The sequence below is a fragment of the Delphinus delphis genome, chromosome 3 (genome assembly GCF_949987515.2).
Source record: "Delphinus delphis chromosome 3, mDelDel1.2, whole genome shotgun sequence".
Taxonomy (NCBI): Eukaryota; Metazoa; Chordata; class Mammalia; order Artiodactyla; family Delphinidae; genus Delphinus; species Delphinus delphis.
In genome coordinates this window covers 99,568,609-99,583,632 of record NC_082685.1, presented here as the reverse complement: position 1 = coordinate 99,583,632, position 15,024 = coordinate 99,568,609, and positions in this window count along the sequence as shown.

Here is a 15,024-nt window from a genome sequence, read left to right as displayed (position 1 = left end):
AACAATATTACATGTATCTTACATACCACCATTTAACCCTAAAGCCTCAGAGCATTTTCTAAAGTTTTCTTCTTGTTTCAATGAAAGATAATGTCCAGAGACATCTTCTTCGAGATCATAGGCATTAACTTCTTTATTGGCTCTTCTCTAATAATTTTGTACATAATAGTCTTTGTGTCCCTTTCTTCATTCCTTCCATTTGTCCCTCCTCATTTTAAATGAATAGAGATCAATACAGACATTGTGTTTAAAAACTGTCTGACTTTTCCTTGATTCCCAGCATTGTTCATCTGGGTACTGGTCAGATCTTCACTTGAAGAGTGTGTTAACGTGCATAGCCCCTTGCCTGGCTGTCAGATGTTAGCAGGTATTTGTTCATTGTGACTTTGCCATACTTAAAGTGGCCTACTTCAGTACCTGTTTCTGTAACTGGCACAGGCAGTAAAAGAAACAAAATTGCCATCTCCAACTTACGCTCACGAGTGCTCAAGTATCGTGTAAAGGGGGCAGCCTCTTCTCAGTTCCAACCTAAATTCTAAATGACAGTTTTTCTAATTTACATATATATGTATGTATGTGTGTATATACATATATATGTATGTATATATATACACACACACACACACATTGCAAAAGATACTAATAAAAAGCGATTAAAGTGATAGCCATTTCCGAAAATGAGAACTGCTGTGGATCATAAGAGAGTGTCCACTGTGATTATTAGGGCTGAAGCTGCAAATCTGCTGAACTCAGTACAGCTGCAGATGGCGCTGAGGTATTCTATTGCTCTGTGGGAATTAGAGACCCGATATGTGATATTCCCAATATCCCCTCAGGGTAGGAGCGACCAAGAGCCAACATTAGACCTACTTTTGGATGAGGAAGCCAAAAGTGCCTGTGGAGGAAAATAAAAGTCTTTATTACACAAAGATAGTGGAGCACAGAAGAAGCAGAGAGAAGGAGCAACAAAACTTAAAAAACCCTGCCTAGCTTAAGAATCTAAATCACAATATGAAAACATGTTGGTAAATTAATAAGAAAGCTACCTTAAAAAAAATCAAAAATTGAGTTATTTACTACAGAAAAACTAAAAATAGAACAACCTAAACGTTGAAAATATGTTTAGGAATCTTCAAGAGCTAATGAAAGATTTTCTATATATACACATACGTATATGTATGTATACGTATTACGTATGTCTGTACACATACCAACTTTCAAGGAATTATAAAACAATACAAGTAGTAATAAAACTGGAATTGTTGGGGAACATGAACTTTCTCTGCTGCAGTGTTCTAGCAACCATTCGTCAGCTTCTAAAATGTTGAGACACTTATTTAAAGGCATCAATAGCAGAGGAGTCTTGCTGATCTGGCCAATTACTGAATCGCAGTTGGTTCTTTCTCCAACTCCCTGGGTGTCTAGAGGCAGTTATACTGGTAGCAGTTGATTCTAACACACGTCCAGAGGAAATTGCTCTTATCAAGCCATGGGTCAGTTGAGTATTCTGGAAATCATTCTAGACCTAGAACACATGTCTTTAACTCTTCCAATAATTTTTATAAGCCCTTAATTTCCTGAGTTAAATCACTTCCTACTTAACAATACTTAGAGACCCTAAGGATGGGAATATGGTTTGGCGATTTGACATGATTTGGTTTGAAATCTGGTTTTCCATTACTATTAGAAATAGGGAGATCTGTAGTATACTGGGGTAAAATAAATGATTACATTATTATCTAGAATTGTATGGGTGAGGTGTCTAAGGCTAGTCTTTGGCAGAACAAGCATTTGCTGTTATGGACGATTAAAAGAAGAATGGAGTATACAGGGCTGGCTTTCTCTCAATACAATAAAGAGAATAAAGAAAATAACACTTGAATGCCTTGGCAAGGTCAGAGACCAAGGGGTTTCTATGAGGGCCCTAAAAGTATCTCTTATTCCTTCTAATTTGAAAGCCTCTCAGCTGGAAATTAGATGCATAGCTAGAATCCGCTGTTTGTTGAATTTCAATGTAAGTTCAATTCACAGCTTTTCCAGGTTTCTTACATAAATGTCAGAACATTTATTGGGAGAGAGTGGGCCCCTGAGAATTAGAACAGGGACACTTAAACAGGTTTAGGAATGTCTAAGCCCAAACACCAAAACTCTAATGAGCCTCCTTGAATAGCATAAGCAACCTCTTCAGTGATTGAGACATTTGTCCTGCCTCGTGACCTTTCCTGAGAAAATTACCTGTCAAAGGTAGTCCGATTTTTTCATACTCTTAAGCTTAGTTCTTCTCATTACTTTCAGAATCTATAGCTCAAATCATATTAGTCACACATGTGTATACTTTATTTAAAATATACATGCAGTGTGTACATGTTTAACCATTTTACTTACAGTGATTGTGATCAGAAATGTTTGGAGATTATTGTACTAGTCAACAATATTCAAAGAAGTCCATTAAAGACCGTATCTCCTTTAGGAAGGCCAGAAATATAGAACAATGTTAGCATTAGTTAGAAAAATCATAGTAAGAATGGATAGCCAATATGACAGATGGATTCTAAACTAGAAAATCAGAAAGGCCAAAGAAGATTTGAGCAACACAATTTGTGAGAGAAAAGAGAAAACCCTTTACCAACTTGAGACTGTACATTATTTGCAAACCACCATATATTTCTGAAAAACTGTACAATAAATTGCAAAGGAGGAATGAATTAAAAAATAACAACACACACAATCTTCTTAAAGTCCAATATAAATTGAATGTAATAGTAATGGAATAAAAGATCTAAATGACAGGGTTTATTGTCAATAAGAATAATATTACAATACTGAATTTATAGTCATAAACAGTATTTACATTGCATACTTATAACAAGCCTGAGAAATAGATCTTTTTAGCCCCACTGTTGGATTAGAAATCTGAGGCCGAAAGAGACCAACTTGCTCAAGGTCACACAATTAATAAATGTGGCAATAGGCTAATTAAATATACATCTATTGGCCTATGAATCTTTGTACCACAGAAGAAAGAATAAGCAGCTATTATGTTACTACATCAAAAATTTTTAAACTACCTTTTTAATAAAATTTATTTTTTAACAGTAGTTTTAGGTTCATAGCAAAATTGGACAGAAAGTTTTCCCCTATAGCTCCTTCCCCACACAGCACAACCTCCCCCCTGTATTAACATCCTGAATCACAGTGGTATATTTGTTACAATATATGAACCTACATTGATGAAACATCACCTAAAATTCATAATTTACATTAGGGTTCACCCTTCGTGTTGTACATTCTGTGGGTTTTGCAACTGTATAATGACATGAATCCATCACTGTAGTACCATATAGAATCGTTTCACTGCCCTAAAAATTCTCTGTGCCTGGGAATGGAAGAGAAATTCCTTAACTCAATAAAGAATATCTACAAAAACCCTATAGCTAACATCAAACGTGATGGTGAGAAACTTGAAGTTTTCCCACTCACCACTACTTTAAACATCTTATTGGAGGTCCTTGCTAGTGTGATTACACAAGAGGAGGAAATAAACTTACAGATTGGGAAGGAAGAAATAACACTGTTTGCAGATGATGTGATCAGCTATGTAGAAAAACTTGAAAGAATTGACAAAACAATTCCTGGAGCTAATAAGCAATTATAGCAAGGCTCCAGGGTACAAGTTAACATACAAAAGTGAGTCACTATATAATAGCAATGAACAAGTGGAATTTGAAATTAAAAACACATTACCATTTATATTAGCACCCCCAAGGTTAAATACTTAGGTATAAACCTAACAAAGTATGTGCAAGATATGTATGAGGAAAACTATAGAAATCTGATGAACTAAGTCAAAGAACTAAATAAATGGAGAAACATTCCATGTTCATGATAGAAATATTCAAGACTGTCAAGCTATCAGTTCTTCCCAACTTGACCTACATGTTCATCTAATCCCAATCTAAATCCCAACAAGTTATTTTATGGATAATAAAAAGATTCTGTATTTTATATGGAGAGGCGAAAGACAAAGAATAGCCAACATAATATTGTATGATTCTATCTCCTGTTGAAGCTTTCTACTGAATTTTTCTGTTCCATCACTGTATTCTTCAGCTCCAGAATTTCTGTTTGGTTCTTTTTGAATAGTTTCTATATTTTTATTAAACTTCTCATTTTGTTCATGGATTGTTTTCCTGATTTCATTTAGTTGTCAGTGTTCCCTTGTATCCCACTGAGCTTCCTTAAAAGTTGATTTCTTTGTCAGGTCATTCGTAGATCTCCATTTCTTTGGAGTGGTTACTGAAGCTTTCTTAGTTTCTTTTGATGGTGTCATGTTGGCCTGATTCTTCATGATCATTACGGCCTTGCATTGATGCCTACTCATTTGAAGGGGAAAATACCTTTTATAGTCTTTACAGGATAGTTTTGGCTGGTAAAGACATTTCTCCTATAAGGTCCCTGGGCTGATGGGATTATCTCTGGGAGACCACTCAAGTGGGGTTGGAGCCTGGTCACATGGCTGCTGCTCTGCCCAAGTGGGGTTCACCATTGTTAGGCCTGTTATCAGAGGCTTAGGTGGGCATGTATCCCGTCTGTCTCTGGACAGGTGGAACTGCCTCCAATACCTTGATCTGTAGGGCTGGTGTTGGGACAAATGTCCACAAGTGGGTCCTCAGATGGCTAGCCTTTTAGCAGGTGAATGGATGGATGTGGCTCGTGTCAGTTCCCTGGGAGGGATCCCATCAGGTCACTGGACAGGTTGCTGGGCAGTTAAGACTGTCTTGGAAATCTGTCTACATGGGGTTAGATCAAAGCCATAGATCCTCTTCAGACCACAGCTGTGACTGAGGTCTGCAGGGCTGCCTCTGGGGGCACATAGACTGTCTTCCTTGGTTCTCTGGGTGGGCAGGAGTGCTCAGGGTTCACTGGCTTCTACAAGGTACCCAGTCAGAATTAAGGTTGGTGTACCCATTACCCAAGGCATGGATAGGCAGAACTCCTTCCAGATCCACTAGTGGCAGGACCAAGACCAAATGGGGCTTTAGCTGAATCCTTTAGGGGCTGGGGCTTTTTCTGGGCTTGTAGCCAAGACCATACTTGGCAATCCTGGCACCTGGGCACAGTCCTGCCTTCTCAAAATGTTCTTCCACTACCTTGGGCTCCACCAGGGTTTTACAAGCTCCTATCTAGATCTCAAAGCTCCCACAAAGGCATTTTTTTTGTCCGTGGGTGGCTGCTAAATAATTGTTGCTGTTGGATATGAGTGTGGGGTCTCCTATTTAGCCATCTTGCTTATATTGTCATTTCACATATCTTGATAAGTTGTGTTTTTATTTTTGTTCAAAATATTCTTAGGTTTTTCAAGATTCTTTTGGCCTATGTGTGGGTTTAATCGCCCAGTGTTTGGGGATTCTTCAGCTATATTTCTCTTACTGATTTCTAGTTTAATTCCATTGTGGTTGGAAAGCAGACATGATGTGATTTTTATTCTTTCAAATTTGTTAGGATGTGTTTTATGGCGCAGAATATGGTCTGCCTTGGTGAGTATTTCATGTAAGCTTGAGAACAAGGTATATTCTGCTGTTGTTGGATGAAGTAATCTATAGATGTCAATGACACCTAGTTGATCGATGGTGCTATTCAGTTCAACGATATACTGATTTTTCTGCCTGTTGGATCTGTGCATTCCTCATAGAGGGGTGTTCAAGTCTCCAATTATAATAGTGTGGATTCATCTCTTTTTCCTTGCAGTTCTGTCAGTTCTTGCCTCATGTAGCTTGATGCTCTGTTAAGTGTGCATACACATTAAGTATTGTTACATCTTCTAGAAGCATTGACAGCTTTATCATTATGTAATGGCCACCTTTATCTCTGATAACATACTTTGCTCTGCTCTGCCTTAAATTTATATGGCTACTCCACCCTTTCTTTAGACTAGTGTTAGCATGGTGCATCTTTCTCCATTCCTTTACTTTTAATCTATATGTGTGTTCATATGTATGTGTCTTAAAGTAGGTTTCTTGTAGACTACATATATTTGGTTCTTGTGTTTTGATCCACTATGACAATCTCTGTTTTCTAGTTGGTGTATTTAGACCATTGATATATAAAGTGATTTTTTATATAATTGGAAATATATATATATATATATATATTTTTTTTTTTTTACTGTTTTCTACTTGTGGTCCACGTTGTTGGTTCCTGTTCTTTTTTCTCTCAATACTTCAAATATTTCACTTTACTCTCTTCTTGCTTGCATGGTTTCTGAGTATACATGGAATGCAGTTTTTTCTTTGCTTCTCAATAGGTAAAGTATTTCTCCACCACACCCCTCACATGGCTTTTTAAAGGATTTTTTCTTTATCTTTTATTTTCTTAAGTTTGAAAATGATATGACTATGTGTAAATTTTTGGCATTTGTCCTGCTTGGTGGTGTCTGAGATTCCCGTATCTATGGTTTAGTGTTTGACATTAATTTGAGAAAATTCTGTTTTTGTTTCAAATGTGTCTTCTGTTTCTTTCTTCCTTCATTCTCCACCTGAACAAAACTTTTAAATCCTTTTGGGTTAACCATTCCAGTTGAAATCCTAAGCACTGTTAACCAAACTTCCTAGAGTATCTTCAGCTACCTGGTTACACACAGTGCACAACTTCTAATTTTATTCATCATTAATTTGTCTGAATAAATCTCAGATTTATAAGATCATATGACAGACTTTCAAACTGCTCCTATTCCATATACCCTCATGTTGATCAACGCATATCAAGTCCAATGATCAAGAAGAGAAGGTTAGAGTTGAAGTAAATAAGATTTAAATGTAGGTGGAAACAGTTGCTATTTACCTCATTAGTTTTCACTGCAGGCAAATCATTGCCTCATTGTTTTATGCACAGATTAAGTAGTATTGGCTCATTTGTGAGAATCACCTCCGAGAGAATAAAAGCAACTTTTACCTCTCTTATTTTCAGTAAGTTGTCAGTACTAATCTTGCCATTCAACTATCCTGAATCCTGGTTGGTGAATGTTTTTGGCTTTATTTCTGCCTGTGCTTTCAAAGATATTTATTTATTTAGAATGCTATTTGGGGTACAGAAAGTAATATTAACATTTAACTTACTGTGGTCTTTTTCTCTGAAAAAGGAAACTGTTCCACTATCATTAATATTTTGTGCATTGATTACCATTTCAAGAAACATTTCTCCTACCTGGTGATATATTGTCAAGAAATTCTCAGCAGTTCTGACTTGTATCTGAATCAATCAAATTAATGAGATTGAATGTTACAGAAGTTGAAGTTACTGAGTTCTTCTCTCGTTTTTTTATCTGCAGCTGAAAGTTATTGCAAGATAACTGTATTTCCAAATCTCATGAAATTTTAACTTGTTTGAAGTTTAGAATTACAGTGCTGCTTCACTAAATGCAACCCACTTGTCTTTGTTGTTCAGTGTCTTACTTTTAAATATGGCTCTTGGCATCAGTAATAAGATTTTTGAGACACCCTGTTAATGTTCATGTGTAAAAAATATCGAAAACAGGAGCTTACCTATCATCAGAAGGTTAGACTATTTTTACCTTTTCTTTCAGATTTCAACTTTAATAGGCACAGTAGAGGACTTTAAACTCTTCAGTCTTAAACTTGTTAACTTTATTACAGTTATTACTCATGAAATGAAAGTACGGTTAAGCACAAAACATATTTCTTCAAGTTAAAGTATTTTGTAAAATTGAATTTATGTAATGTTAGTTTTATACATAAGTACAATGTGAAAATCATTTTTCTGTTTTTCTTGGCGCTATGTGGAATAGTCTGCTGATAAATGATCCCCACCATATTAGGTCATTAAATTAGGCATTACAGTCTTGAACTTTTCTCACTTTACTTTAGTTGTACACCCATATCATTCAAAAATTTGTTTAAAAGTAGCATAACTTTATTATACTTCATCTTTTTCCAAAATGTGTTCTTTGTTATGTTTAGATTAGCATAACAGTTATGTATGTTAGTACATACTGTAAAGTAAATAATCTGATTAAAAGTGAGTGTTTGTAAAGATTATACAAAAGTTTTACATTTTGCCTTATTTAGGAAATGTGTTTTCCCCTTTCTATGGAAAAAAATTTCAGGCTTAATTTGTCTGAACTTTTGACAATTATAATAGAAGTGGTACAGAAGTATCTTCAGCAGATGAACCTGACTGCTACCTAGAAGTAAAAAGTTCTCATAGGAAAAGGTCAGACAAATGATGGAAAGTGATCTCCATAGGGAAGAGAAACATATAGAGGAACAACCTTTCATATCTCAGGCTTCTTTTCTGTATGATTCTTAATTTGTGGTGGCATTCAATGTGGAAATAGGACATTCTACAAAGCTTGTGGAAATGCTACTTCTTGATCCATCTTTCTTTACAACTAAAATTGATGAAATCTCATAGAAGATTTATTCCAAAACTTACTGTGTAACAAAAATATTTTTCCCCAAAATAATGAGAAAATACTTTATGAATTTGTTTAATTTCTCTACATAGTCCTTCAGATTTTCCTTCTGGTACCAAAAACGATGTGTTCAAATGAGTGGTCACTAACTGGAAGCACCTTTTAATTTAATGAGACTGGCTTCTTTGAAATTGTAGGTTTTAAATCCAGATAATACCATGTAGCTTCAAGAAAATTTAACTATACTTACTCAATATTTTGTAATAACCTATAAGGGAAAAGAATCTGAAAAAAAATTAATATGTACAAATGTATAACTGAATCACTTTGCTATACACCTGAAACTAACACAACAGTGTAAATCAACTATACTTCAATAAAAAAAAGAGAAAATTTTAGTACATCTACAGCAATGTTTCTAATGCATTACAACAAAGCTGTCAAATGTTTAAACTGGATAAAGACTTTTCTTGTGAACAAGTTTTCTAGAGATATATTAAATATTTGATTGTTGATTTCTTTGGAAGCTTTTTTATGTCTATTTACCTAATTTGTATATTCAACAATAATTTGCATATTCAACAACTTATTGTTCCAGTTGCTGTGGCTGTGTGAGAAATTATCCCGAATCTAATAATATGATCATGACTTCTATGAGTCAGGAAATCAGACAGGGCATAGAGGGTATATAGCCTGTTTTTGCTTTACAATGTCTGGGGTCTCAGCTGGAGGACTGCTAGACTGAGTGGTAAATTCACCTAAAGTTCTATTTACTCACAGGTCTGGTGGTTTATACTGTCTGTCAGCTGAAGCCTCTGTTAGGATAGTTACAAGATGGCTGTCTCATATTCAGGCATTCTATCCATAAGCCAAGTAGAAATCAAATGAAAAGCGTAGCTTGGAAGGGGAAATTCTTGTTAGGGAATCCAGCAATGTAGAACATGGGTACTGTAGGTAAAATCTGGAGAAGCAAGCATTACTTAACTGGGAACAGAGCTGCTACCAGTAAAATTGTGGTTTTATTATTAAGGCATATTAGAATGTGTATTATGTGGGCAACTATCCGTACTTGCACTCTTGGTATTCGCTAAGCCTGCCCTAAAATTCTCTTAAGCTTCGAGCTTTGCTTTGCTATACAATTTTATCTGCTACAAAACTTCTAACTCAATTCCTGCTTTCTAGGGCTAGAGATAATTATATTCTAGTCTGAACCATATTTGAAATGAGTTGTTTATCATTCTGTGTTCATCCCATCTTCGTGATAAATTTAAATTCAAAGTTATAGTTATGGCTGCCCAATAATCAAGCTGGAGACAAAAATAGGGAAATTTGGTTTCCATATTCCCTTAGTTGCATCTCGTAATCCAGCAAACTTTCTTTTATTAATTGATTAGTTATAGATTTATATGTTACCTGTAGAACTAATCACATTTTGAAAGTGGAAAGCTTTCATATGTATCCAGTGTAGTTCATTTCTTATAAACTTATTTAAAAAATAAACATAACTTTCTCTTACAAACATATACTAAATTAGCAGTTAACACTAACTCAAAACACTGAGAATCAGTAATTGAATGCAAAGGTGATCTGATGGTAACTAATAACTAGTTCTCTTTTACCAATTCATTCTCTGTCAAACCTTCATTTTGTGCTTGATTTAAAATTTGAGTTTTGCTCTCAATTTCCTTAGGAGAAAATATATAACCAGAAGTGGTGTTTTGGTTTTAAAATCCCCTATCGCTAGCACTGAATGTGGACAATATTGCAACAAATAGACTAAAACCCAGGTTAGTTAGTCACTCTTAACCTTACTGAGATTTTAGTACCCAAGTAATCTATTATCAGTAGAATATACACTGCCAGTTGTCTTTTAAACATTTTAAATTGATTTCCTTCCCTTGTGTTAAGGGTGAACAGGATAGCTGAGAAAAGTTGTGGTCTGCAGCCAAACCAAAGTTACTTGGCAGAGATCATATCTGTGAATTTAGTGTTTTATTACTTATAAAATAACAAAAGCTTATGAAGTGACCACAATTTACCAGCTGTTGAGCTAGATCTTTGAGAGAGACACAAATTAGTCCTGTTTCAAACTTAATGGAAAGCATAGAGAACATAGATAATTATGGTGCACATAATAAGTACTATTTATATAAGCACAGTTTGTTATGGAAACCCTGTGATTTTTGCCATTGGAACACATTGGAACAAATTGAAATTTGACTAATACAAGATAAACAGCAGGAGCCAAATCTTTGTATATAAGTTAAATGGTGTTCTATTAAATACATTTTTATTCCTTTTTTTTTTGTTTACATTTTTTTTTTGCCTATCAAAGCTAGTAAATGTGAATCTTGGTAAGACTTAGTGCAGGAAATACAGTCTTTATAAGAGTTTAATCAAAATAGAAGGCTAGATTGAAGAACAGAGTGGGAAGCTAGAATAACAGATGAGAAATGTACAGTTTATGTGAGTCTGGAATAAGGATGTGGCTTCTGTATTTGACCGAAGAGTATGAGAAGAGAAAACAAATTTAAAAACTTTTCACCTCCACCATTCCATAACCTTTATAACTTTAGTAAACTTTATAACTTTAATGCTGAAACTACTCTTAAAAGTTTGACATTATTTCAAATCAGAACTTTCAATTATATTTTAATCTCCCTCCTTAAATTTCCAAATCATATCACAAAATGCATTTCTTCCCCGCTCCTCCTTTTGAAATTTGGGACTCAAGTGTTTTGCCTTAAATTGGAAATTAACTGTACAATTTACTATTTAATATTAAAAACGCTATTACATCCAATTGAGGACCCATAAGAAATCTAAAAGAATGTGCTAAAGGCCATTATTCAAGGCATATGTTCCATCCCATAGAGGACTCATGGAATTAGGGTTCCAGAGCATTTTTTAAAAATTCTACTCAACCAGACTTCTTCACTGCTTAGTTCCTTTTTTGTCTTTTAAATCGAAAGTCCCTTAGACTTAACTAGTCACTACTTTTCTCCATTTTCTTCATTTCTCCTATATCCTCTCAGTCTCCATATCCTCTTTGGTTACGCTCCCAATGTGCCTACCTTTTCTCTGAATCTCTAATATACGTTACCAGTGATCCAGATAACTTTACCTCCACTCTGCAGAAGTTCAGGGGTTGGGGTGGGGAGTAGGCTGTAGAAAAGTCAGATCTCACAGGTAGCGCACACTCTGGACCGTCAAGTCCTTCACACAACCAAGATGAAGTAATGGGGTTTCCCCTCTCTCCTCTCTCTTGATCTCCGTTATTATAACCAAATAACCCCTCCATCAGATCATTCAATTCTTGTTGGGATTTTTCTTACTCAAATAAGACTGGGGAGGAATACTTGTTAAGTCACAAAACTAGTAACTTTATTTACCTGCTTTTCTCTCTAATTTTGACTTAGCCTTTGAAAATTTTTCAACAAATTGTTGTTAACAAAACTTTTTTAAAATAGACTATTTACATACATTTGCCCGTACAAATATTTAACTATATTTCTAACTCCATGTTCCATAATATGGAAATTTTATAGATGTAGCGAACACTAATTCCAGTCATATTCAAAGAGTGCTGACATAGATGTTTTCCTGATATAAAACCTCTTTGTCTTACTCTTTTCATTTGAAGATGTTGACAATTCTTGCTTGATTTGAAGGCTTATACACATTATTTTTTGCCCTCTGTGAGGAACTCTCTTGTTCATTTTGCTCTATGGCTGTTGGCTTTTCCTTCTCAGATTTTTTTTTTTTTCCATTTTCCTTCTTAGTCACATCTTCAAATGGGGAATCAAGTCCATGTCCTTTTTGGGACTGGATGGCTTTCTCAGTCTGTTCCTGCCCTTAGAAGTTTGGGAAACCAAGATGTGTTTTAAGCCCAGACAATTTTAAACCAATCTGTGGTTTCTTTGGCAAACCATCTCCCTTAAAAACTTAGTAGGCTTCTTGTTGAATAAATATCAGCCCTTAAAAGGATATTTCCTCTGAGTTATTGTATCATATAAAAAGAGTTACTATTTACTACATTTATAATATGATCTTTACCTTGAGTCTCAATTTTTGGAAGATCTTAACAGAAGGTATGGAAGCAACATCTTTAGTTCCCTCTTTATTGCAAAGCTGAGTTTAAATTATCTTTGTTACTTAAAATAATTCAATTTTATCTCTTAGTGTTTGTTATCTCAGGGCACTTGGTTTGTCCCATACTACAAATTCCAGAATTCCTTGAATGTCTCCATTTCTTTCATTTTAACCTGCAAATTAACCAGTTCTTATCTGAGCTTACTAATTTTTAAATAATACACTGTCAAAAGTAGATTACAGCAGTTAACTCAGATGAGTAACATTTAGTTTTCTAAAATCATTTCTTAGGAGTTCACATTCATTAGGTTTATGATCTAGTTTCCCAAACATTCTTTGTCACTATAAGCAGTAGAAAGATCACTGTCTTTCCAGAAGACAATGATCAGTGTCTTCCTCAACCTATCAGTAAAGCAAGGTCACATATTTTAGTTATTTGTTTCAGAAACTTCTGACTTATAGGATTAATTTCTGTGTTAGGATAAGCTGAAATACGTTACAATAAAAAAAACTACCTTAAGATCTCAGTGGCTTAAGAGAACAAACATTTGTTTCTTGTTTCTGCAGAATACACTGCAGGCCTGGATGAGTTTGCAAGGAAATAGTCATACATGCAACAACCAAGTAATCTAGCATGACTAGAGTCCCTACAATTTTATAGTTCCACCATCTGGAATGCATAGCTGTCACTGTTGTCATGAGGAGGATAGAGAGCACTAAAGGGTCTCACACAGCAATGGAAAGCTTCTACCCATAGATGATGTACATGACTCTCTCTCACAGCCCAGTGGATGATCTGATCACTTGTCACATGGATGTGATTGTCTATAAAGGGGCAAGCAGGTATAATCCTCTTCTACACCCAAGAGAGAAGACTTGGATGTGAATAGGCTATACCACACTCTCATATCCTGCTTTTGTGAATTTCTGCCTCTTATCCTATGAAAAGTAAATCAGTATCCTTCTTAGAAAGTAGGGACAGAGGTATCATGTGAGTATGATCTCCTCACATGAATAAAATTAAAATCTAATACCATCAACTACTGACTAAATATTTAGATCATTTCTTCATTCCTGATGTTAGTTGCTATCAGACAGCTTGTTAAGGTCTACATTAAAATAGACTGGAAACCTTACACCTAATGGCTTCAGACTTGGAGCAGTAGAATTTCTTCATGACTTTTTTGGTTCCATTTTGCTGTCCTTCTCTGTACATTATTGAACATGATGTGAAATGTCTTCTCTTTCCATAGCTTATACATACAGTGTATTTCCCTCCCTCCCCCTCCCTTCCTACCTCTCTCTCTCCCTCCCTCCCTCCCTCTTTCTCCTCCCTCTCCCTCTCTTTCAGTAGCTATATAAATGGCAGAATTTACTGAGAGTTCGGAGCAAAGTAGGTTTATATTGCAATAATACTAATCTCGAGTTAATACTAGTCATCTCTATTTTTTAAAAAGCTCTCCTTTAACAGTTCTTCGATCAGCCCCTTCTCTGCTCTTTATCCTCTTACCCTCATTCTTTTGCCTCCTTTCTTATTGCTGCCCTTCTCTATCAGGAGTGAGAACATTCTTATTTTATTTTCTGTCCAATTCAGTAGCCTCTGCAGCATCTAACTCCAGATTTAGGACCATATTATTCCCCATTCTCTGTGAGTGAGGGTAGAGTTCCATAGCTTCATTTATACCAGGATAAAGATAAATTTCTTCTGGGGTTGACATTCAGCACTCAGCAGCTTGATTACTGACTTCCAGTTAGGACCAAGGAAGGTATCATATAACCCTTGCTTCCAGAAGCAACAGTGTTCCTTCAGTTAAAGCATCAGATAAAACCACTGTAGGAGGAGGAATCAGATTTCATTGATTTACTTAAAATTTCCGTTATAAAAAGAACTAGTTAGATTTATTTATTAATATCTAGGATCTTATGAATAAATACCCAAGAATTATAAATAAATTTTGATAAATTCTCAATTCATGTAATGGAGTTTTCAGAGCTTATAAATGCCCAATTTGTTATTAGAGAACTGTTCACATTAAGACTTTCAATATCAAAGGCAAAATTTATTTCCTAATTGCAAAAGAAGAAATGTTTAACAAGTAATAATTTCACAATTTTCCTATGTATTTATTTTGAAAAAGACCACCTTTCAAGATCATCGTATGCTTGATCCAATGTGACACATCTGAAAATATATTCAATTCAGAATTCTAAAGAAGCAATGTAGTCCCTTCATGTGACTTCTTAGTAGCAAAAAAATTAGATTTCATGCTTATGTATGAAATAAAGCAAAACTTTAATAAAATACATCTTCAGGTTCATTTCTAATCAACCTTTATCACCTATTATTCACCCTATTAAAAATGGAGATGGCAAGCCTGACAGGCATGTCAAGATGAATCCCTCAAAGAGATACATGTCAACGTTTAAATAGAAAATATGGAAATGCTAAATTACAAAAAGTGCATTTTTATTCTTTCCTTTATACAGAGATTTTAGGCAAT